The 7,521-nt window shown below is 41.3% G+C and overlaps 1 long non-coding RNA gene across 1 annotated transcript; it reads left to right on the top strand.

Moving 5' to 3' along the window:
• The first annotated feature begins 3,673 nt into the window (after positions 1 to 3,673).
• Positions 3,674 to 6,979, top strand: LOC138667190 (uncharacterized). Its single transcript, XR_011318629.1, has 3 exons — positions 3,674 to 3,829; positions 4,347 to 4,506; positions 6,865 to 6,979. It is a non-coding gene; the product is annotated as an uncharacterized lncRNA (long non-coding RNA).
• The last annotated feature ends 542 nt before the right edge of the window (positions 6,980 to 7,521 follow it).

Genomic DNA, 7,521 nt, shown 5'->3' on the forward strand with positions numbered 1-7,521 from the left:
TGTTATGAACTGGTGATTCAGAACCACAATGGACCTAGTGGTTAAGAGCACACTAAGTGACCTGATAGTTACTAATAACATAGGACGAGCTCTGAGACGTGGGAACTCTGCTGACCGAAATCCCTAATCCTATCATACCACACTAGAGGTAGCCGTGGAGCGCTCCTGACCAGACCTAGGCGCCTCGGGCACAGCCTGAGAAACTAGCTAGCCCTGAAGATAGAAAAATAAGCCTACCTTGCCTCAGAGAAATTCCCCAAAGGAAAAGGCAGCCCCCCACATATAATGACTGTGAGTTAAGATGAAAATACAAACACAGAGATGAAATAGATTTTAGCAAAGTGAGGCCCGACTTACTGAATAGACCGAGGATAGGAAAGATAGCTTTGCAGTCAGCACAAAAACCTACAAACAACCACGCAGAGGGCGCAAAAAGACCCTCCGCACCGACTAACGGTACGGAGGTGCTCCCTCTGCGTCTCAGAGCTTCCAGCAAGCAAGAAAAACCAATATAGCAAGCAGGACAGAAAATATTGCAAACAAAAGTAACACAAGCAAAACTTAGCTTATGCAGGGTAGACAGGCCACAAGAACGATCCAGGAGAAAGCAAGACCAACACTGGAACATTGACTGGAGGCCAGGAACAAAGAACTAGGTGGAGTTAAATAGAGCAGCACCTAACGACTTAACCTCGTCACCTGAGGAAGGAAACTCAGAAGCCGCAGCCCCACTCACATCCACCAAAGGAAGCTCATAGACAGAACCAGCCGAAGTACCACACATGACCACAGGAGGGAGCTTGACCACAGAATTCACAACAGTGTTGGTGCTGTGTGGTGGCCATTGTTGCTGTGTTTTTTTTGTCTGTGAGGTGGTGTCTGTCACTTGGAGTCATGGGGACTCAGCCTCACAGCATGGGTGCTGAGAGGTGCCAAGTCGCCCGCCCTGTTGATGTAGTTGTAAGAGTGTGGTGCTGTTATGGACAGTAAAGAGCACGCTGTCACTTTAAGAGACTACACCCCCTTGTCTGGTGTGATAGAATGTTCTGCTTCTACCCTGCAATAGACTGTGAATGAACTGGACTGTGCAGAGGGTGGGGGTGAAGCCTTAACAGCGTGTGTGAGCTGAAGCTGCTGCAGAGAGAACTTTATGCTGTTTTCTGCACGAGAGGACCCACAGCCTGTAACAGAGTGGACTTGTGAAATTTGACAGACTTTTCTTGGTGCAGTGAGAGTGGCTGTCCTGTATGAGTTTGAGAAGCCACGAAGATACCGAGAAAGGGATTTACAGTTTCCATGAGCACTTCCAGGACCCAGAAGCAAGGAGAAGACCACGTTCCACTGAGCTGGCTGAAAGCCATGCGCACCACCGTACTGGATTGTTAGGGGCCCCCAGGACTGGATCTGAGTCCCCAACATCACCGTGAGTTTGTTCCTGTTTTGTGCACATGTTAGGGCCTAGCGTAGGCTTCAATAGTCAGAACACGGCAGCCGTGAGGCCTGCTTAGTAAAGACCAGGAAGGTTATACGTAGAGTAGCATCATTATTTGTTTATTGTTTGCATTTACTTGTGTGACTATGTTGATTCTGTAATAGTTGGAGCACTGTACTATTTTACAGGCAAGCTAAAGAATACAACTCTTGTAAATTATCTTTTGCCATTGCATACCCCTATTTGCATCTTCCTCATCCACGTCATTCCTTGCCTTCCAATAAATCTACCCTTTGTTGTTTGCACCTCATCTTGTGTACGGTAGTCTTCCTGTACTGTGGTGGTCCCCCGGCCATCGCTTCATAGTATCACCGTAGTGGTGGTTGCATGCGCACCTTTTAAGCTTGGGACCCACTGAGAGGTTCACCGTGACGTGGTAGTGGGTACAATACAGTCTGATCAGAATGTTAAATTAAGAACCTCATGCTCACCTTTGTAAATGTTTGCCTGGCGGCATTAGATTAATGTGTGCTTTCTGGATTTGAGGTCCATGTCTTTTTTTTTATTCAGTTCTGGTATACAGTGTATATATATATATATATATAGATATAGATATAAAAAGTGGTAACAGCACAATGCTCACCGGTGGGTGCCAGGCCTCCTGGGTAAGACGGTCCACTCATCCACCCAAATAATATGCCAAAGAAAAAAGAAGGCAGCACTCCAATTCTTGAAAAGGTGAAAAACTGTGAAGTTTATTCAGACCCACATCTCTGTGCGACGTTTCGGCTCACACTGAGCCTTTCTCAAGCAGTGGGTGGTAACAAATTCTGATCCTCCTCCAGGAGTATGCGGAATGAAAAAGTATGCTCTAATTTTAATGAATGTTATGTTTGTATTTTTTTAGATATATCTCCACTCCCAGCAAATGATGGATGTCCCTTGGCCTGCTAGATTGGAGTTCAATGTGGAGGACGTATTTGATAAACAAAATTTATGCACACTCAATTTTCTAAATTTTTTGTTATTTGTTTCTCTATACATTTTTCTGTATGGAAGTGTTAAACTTCTTTAAATTCAACCTGATGTCGGGCTGCTGGCAAGTTGAGATTATCCGTATGATGGTAAATAAATATGTAATCAGCATCAATATCTGTCTTAGAAGATTTCTTTAATAACCCTGTTCACTAGTACTTAAAAGGAGTTCTTTCTTCTATGGTTAGGTACTGGGCACTATATTGAGAAGCTTAAATGGGTCCTTCTACGGAGATGTTGTGATCTGAAAAGGTCATGGGTCAATGTGGAGGTCCATCAGCAGCGGGAGACAACCTGTATAAGGTGTCGTCCGGCTAGCTGGAAGTGGATATAATAGATAAGCCCAATCGGTACCTAAAGGGTTAAAGAGAATGTGATATATGCAGAGGACACACGCGCAATATAAGAAGAGTTAATAGTGATTCCTCTTTGCTGTAGTATATGTAGTTGCCACAACTAAGATGGTGGTGTGAAGTGGATAGAGCGCTTGTGCGCAGGCACAAGCAGGAGGTGACAGTAGCTGGATTCTCACTGGCCGGCGATCCAACACAGGGGTATGTGACGTCATGACATGCGCAGTAGGATGAAGGGAACGCCGAAATCAAGAGTTATTCAGTCCTCCATGTGGCTTCATCTATCCGGCGGGGTAAGCGACATGTATCATTATAAACATGTGATATGAATCATAACGTATAGAAGATTATGGAGAACTTAAGCCAAGTACATAAAAGCGGCAATAGCGAAGGGAATGTGGAGATTAATATACCCAGTATAGCACTTTAGCACTATGCACCTTACATGATAAAGATACACAAGAGTGGTTATTAATGGAAAAAGATGACATAAGCTTAATAGATTCACTGTAAACATGAATATGGCTAATGAATATGTAAATAATTGTGGGCTATATGTATAAAAGGACACAATTTGTTACCACCCACTGCTTGAGAAAGGCTCAGTGTGAGCCGAAACGTCGCACAGAGATGTGGGTCTGAATAAACTTCACAGTTTTTCACCTTTTCAAGAATTGGAGTGCTGCCTTCTTTTTTCTTTGGCATATTATTTGGGTGGATGAGTGGACCGTCTTACCCAGGAGGCCTGGCACCCACCAGTGAGCATTGTGCTGTTACCACTTTTTATATCTATTTTTGTCCGGAAATACGTGCACAATATTTATTAAAGACATTGCTGAATAAGCTACAAGTATTTACTCTAAAGCCATTTTTGTTGTCCCATGGAGAAGAGAGCCATGGAGCATGGAGTGTTTAAATATACATCTGAGGATGAAGAACGTATCCTTGGTGGACTTGACGGAGAGGCAATTTTTCTCAAGACACCATCTACACTTGAACTTAAACGCAAGTATGAAAGTGATGTCAAACGTATGATTAATCTACAACTGCATATGATGACCTTGGGCCAATACTATAAGGAAGGTAAAATTCCTAGGGGCTTGAGGTCGAACATACGCCCGAATTTATTCCAAGGCAATAACGCATATTGTGCACGCTTTGTCATGATATCTAATAAATATGCCATGAACACTATTCTATTGAATATAGAGTTTTTACAAGAAGAAATTAAGAAATTACAACAAAATATAGAAGGATTTGAATGCAAAATTAAATCACTAATAACAGTGGAAGAATGGAATATTTTTAAAGAAAAGGTTGACAAAGAAAGTGTTATATTGGGTAATGAACTAGAAGAAATCAAAAGGAAAAAGTGGAATAGAGATGTGGAGGACTATGAAGCAGGACATATTTATACATGGCAGAGAGAAAGCAATAAACCTGTGTGGAAGAAAAAAGGTGGCGATAGGAGGAATGAATATAATGATAATTATGACACGTGTTACCAATGACGATTTTTCTTGTAGAACAGGAGAATATAACAGAAGGACTACTAAACGCAAGAGGAGAGGAGGCAAGCGGCATCACCGTAAACAAAAGGAAACCAGAGAAAAACAGATCGCAGCCTCAGAGACAGGTAGCCAACAAGAAACGGGAACAGACCTCGTAATTAACATCTCTGGAAAGGTACTAACTCCGGCACAGGTCTCAATTCTAAGTAGAGGACTATCCTTTTCCCCGTGTTCACATACCAACTGGTTTAATCTACAAATGGACTTGGAGAGATTTTTTAGAACAATAAAATTGAAAGAGTGGTTTCATGATAAGGACATAATAAGCCAAGAAGGAAATAGTGAATTTAATAGTAGATCCATTGAGCTCAGAAAACCTAGTGAGTTCATACCACCTGTAAATTCCGCAGTTATTAATGCCTTTGAAAAAGTGGTAAAAAGGGAGATAGAGGAATTGAGGAATGGGGCCATAAAAAAATTCAAACATCCTAATATTACAAGGGAGGAATCTAAGGCGCTGCAGGAGCTTGTCCATGATGGCGACATCATCATTAAACCCGCGGATAAGGGGGGTGCTGTCGTCATCATGGACAGGCATAAGTACATTGCAGAGATCGATAGTCAACTAAAGGATGAAAAAGTGTATCAAAAATTGGAAAGTGACCCCAAATTTAACATTATGGGGGAGATCAAAAAATGTTTGCAGGAAGCAGTAGATAAGAAGATAATAGATCAAGAACTTATGGATTACCTGAGTATAGATTTCCCAAAGATGCCAGTTCTATATACGACCCCAAAAATCCACAAATCCTTGATAGACCCCCCTGGACGACCCATAGTGTCAGGGGTGGACTCAGTGTTTAGTAGGATGGGAACATTCCTAGACAAAATCCTGAACCCAATTGCCAAAAAAAGTAAGTCTTATATCCAAGATACAACGGATTTCTTAAATAAATTGGAAGCTATAAAACTAGAGGGGGAGGTGATTTTGGCATCGTTTGATGTCATCTCACTTTATACATCAATTGAACATGATTCTGGGCTTAGAGTTGTTGAAAAAAAGTTGAATACAATTGAAGTGTCTATGGAAGGCAAAGGATTTCTATTAAAATTACTGGAAATAATTTTGAGGCGGAGCTACTTCCTTTTCGGTGACATATTTTATTCACAACAACGCGGAACAGCAATGGGGGCCAGTATGGCCCCCGCTTATGCTAATTTAGTAATGAGTGTCCTGGAGGAGGATCTCGTCTATGTGTCCCACCACTTCCGGCATGTGCTGGTGTGGTGGCGATACATAGACGACATCTTCCTCCTGTGGACAGGGACAGAGAAAGAATTAGAGGCTTTTCATGAATACCTGAATGAGATAGATGAAACTATCAAATTCACATTAATCTCTTCAAGATCCAGTATACAATTCCTGGATGTTTTGGTAAGACAGGGGAAGGGAGAATTGACAACAACCCTATTTGTCAAACAAACAGACAAAAACAATCTTCTAACATTTGACAGCCAGCATCCCCGCAGTATGGTGAGGTCAATACCCCTCAGCCAAATGCTGAGGATACGCAGGATAGTGAAAGAGGAAAAAGAGGTTGAGGGAGTTGTAGATAGTTTGGTAAAAAAATTCATGGAGAGAGGATACCCGAAGGAACTATTAAATAGGGTGAAGAATAGGACCCTTAAAAAGAATAGAATGGAGTTACTCAAGAAAAACACAGAAAAGAAAATAATGAGGAGAATACCATGTGTAATGACGTATGCTGAGGAGAGTGGACCCATAGCGGAGGTGATTAGAAAACACTGGGGTATGTTGGGTAAATGCCTACCAAATATTAAGGAATTTGGGGAACCCCCACTCTTTTCATACCGTCGAAGCAAAAATATCAGAGATCAGGTGGTAAAATCGGATATTGGTCCCCTAAAAAATTCTGGCCAAACCACGATAACAGGTACAAAACAAAAAGGTTGCTTTCCATGCCTATCGTGTGTGAATTGCACATACATGATGAAGGGGTCTACTTTTGAACACCCTGTAACAAGTAAACAATATAGAATTCGAGAATATCTAACATGTAAATCTGATTATGTCATATATTTGTTGGAATGCCCTTGCAAATAGTGGTATATTGGGGAAACAACGTGCGAGTTTAAAACTCGCATGAACAATCATCGCCACTCAATAAGGAAAAAACGAGTAGATCTTCCAGTCTCGAAACACTTTGCAGAATTTAAACATACGGAAAAAGAACTTAAATTTAGAATAATAGACAGGGTCCCTGCCCAAAGGAGAGGGGGGGATAGAATGTGCCTGCTAAAAAAATTGGAACTTCGATGGATTTACGAGTTGGATACACTAAAGCCGAAAGGCTTAAATGTAGATTTTAAAATTTATCCCTATATGCAATAACCCTAGGGGGATGTGTAACTTCGAATCGGATGTATATTCACTCCTGTTATAAATTTGGAGTATGCGGAATGAAAAAGTATGCTCTAATTTTAATGAATGTTATGTTTGTATTTTTTTTAGATATATCTCCACTCCCAGCAAATGATGGATGTCCCTTGGCCTGCTAGATTGGAGTTCAATGTGGAGGACGTATTTGATAAACAAAATTTATGCACACTCAATTTTCTAAATTTTTTGCTATTTGTTTCTCTATACATTTTTCTGTATGGAAGTGTTAAACTTCTTTAAATTCAACCTGATGTCGGGCTGCTGGCCAGTTGAGATTATCCGTATGATGGTAAATAAATATGTAGTCAGCATCAATATCTGTCTTAGAAGATTTCTTTAATAACCCTGTTCACTAGTACTTAAAAGGAGTTCTTTCTTCTATGGTTAGGTACTAGGCACTATATTGAGAAGCTTAAATGGGTCCTTCTACGAAGATGTTGTGATCTGAAAAGGTCATGGGTCAATGTGGAGGTCCATCAGCAGAGGGAGACAACCTGTATAAGGTGTCGTCCGGCTAGCTGGAAGTGGATATAATAGATAAGCCCAATCGGTACCTAAAGGGTTAAAGAGAATGTGATATATGCAGAGGACACACGCGCAATATAAGAAGAGTTAATAGTGATTCCTCTTTGCTGTAGTATATGTAGTTGCCACAACTAAGATGGTGGTGTGAAGTGGATAGAGCGCTTGTGCGCAGGCGCAAGTAGGAGGTGACAGTAGCTGGATTCT

The sequence above is a fragment of the Ranitomeya imitator genome, chromosome 2, assembly GCF_032444005.1.
Source record: "Ranitomeya imitator isolate aRanImi1 chromosome 2, aRanImi1.pri, whole genome shotgun sequence".
Taxonomy (NCBI): Eukaryota; Metazoa; Chordata; class Amphibia; order Anura; family Dendrobatidae; genus Ranitomeya; species Ranitomeya imitator.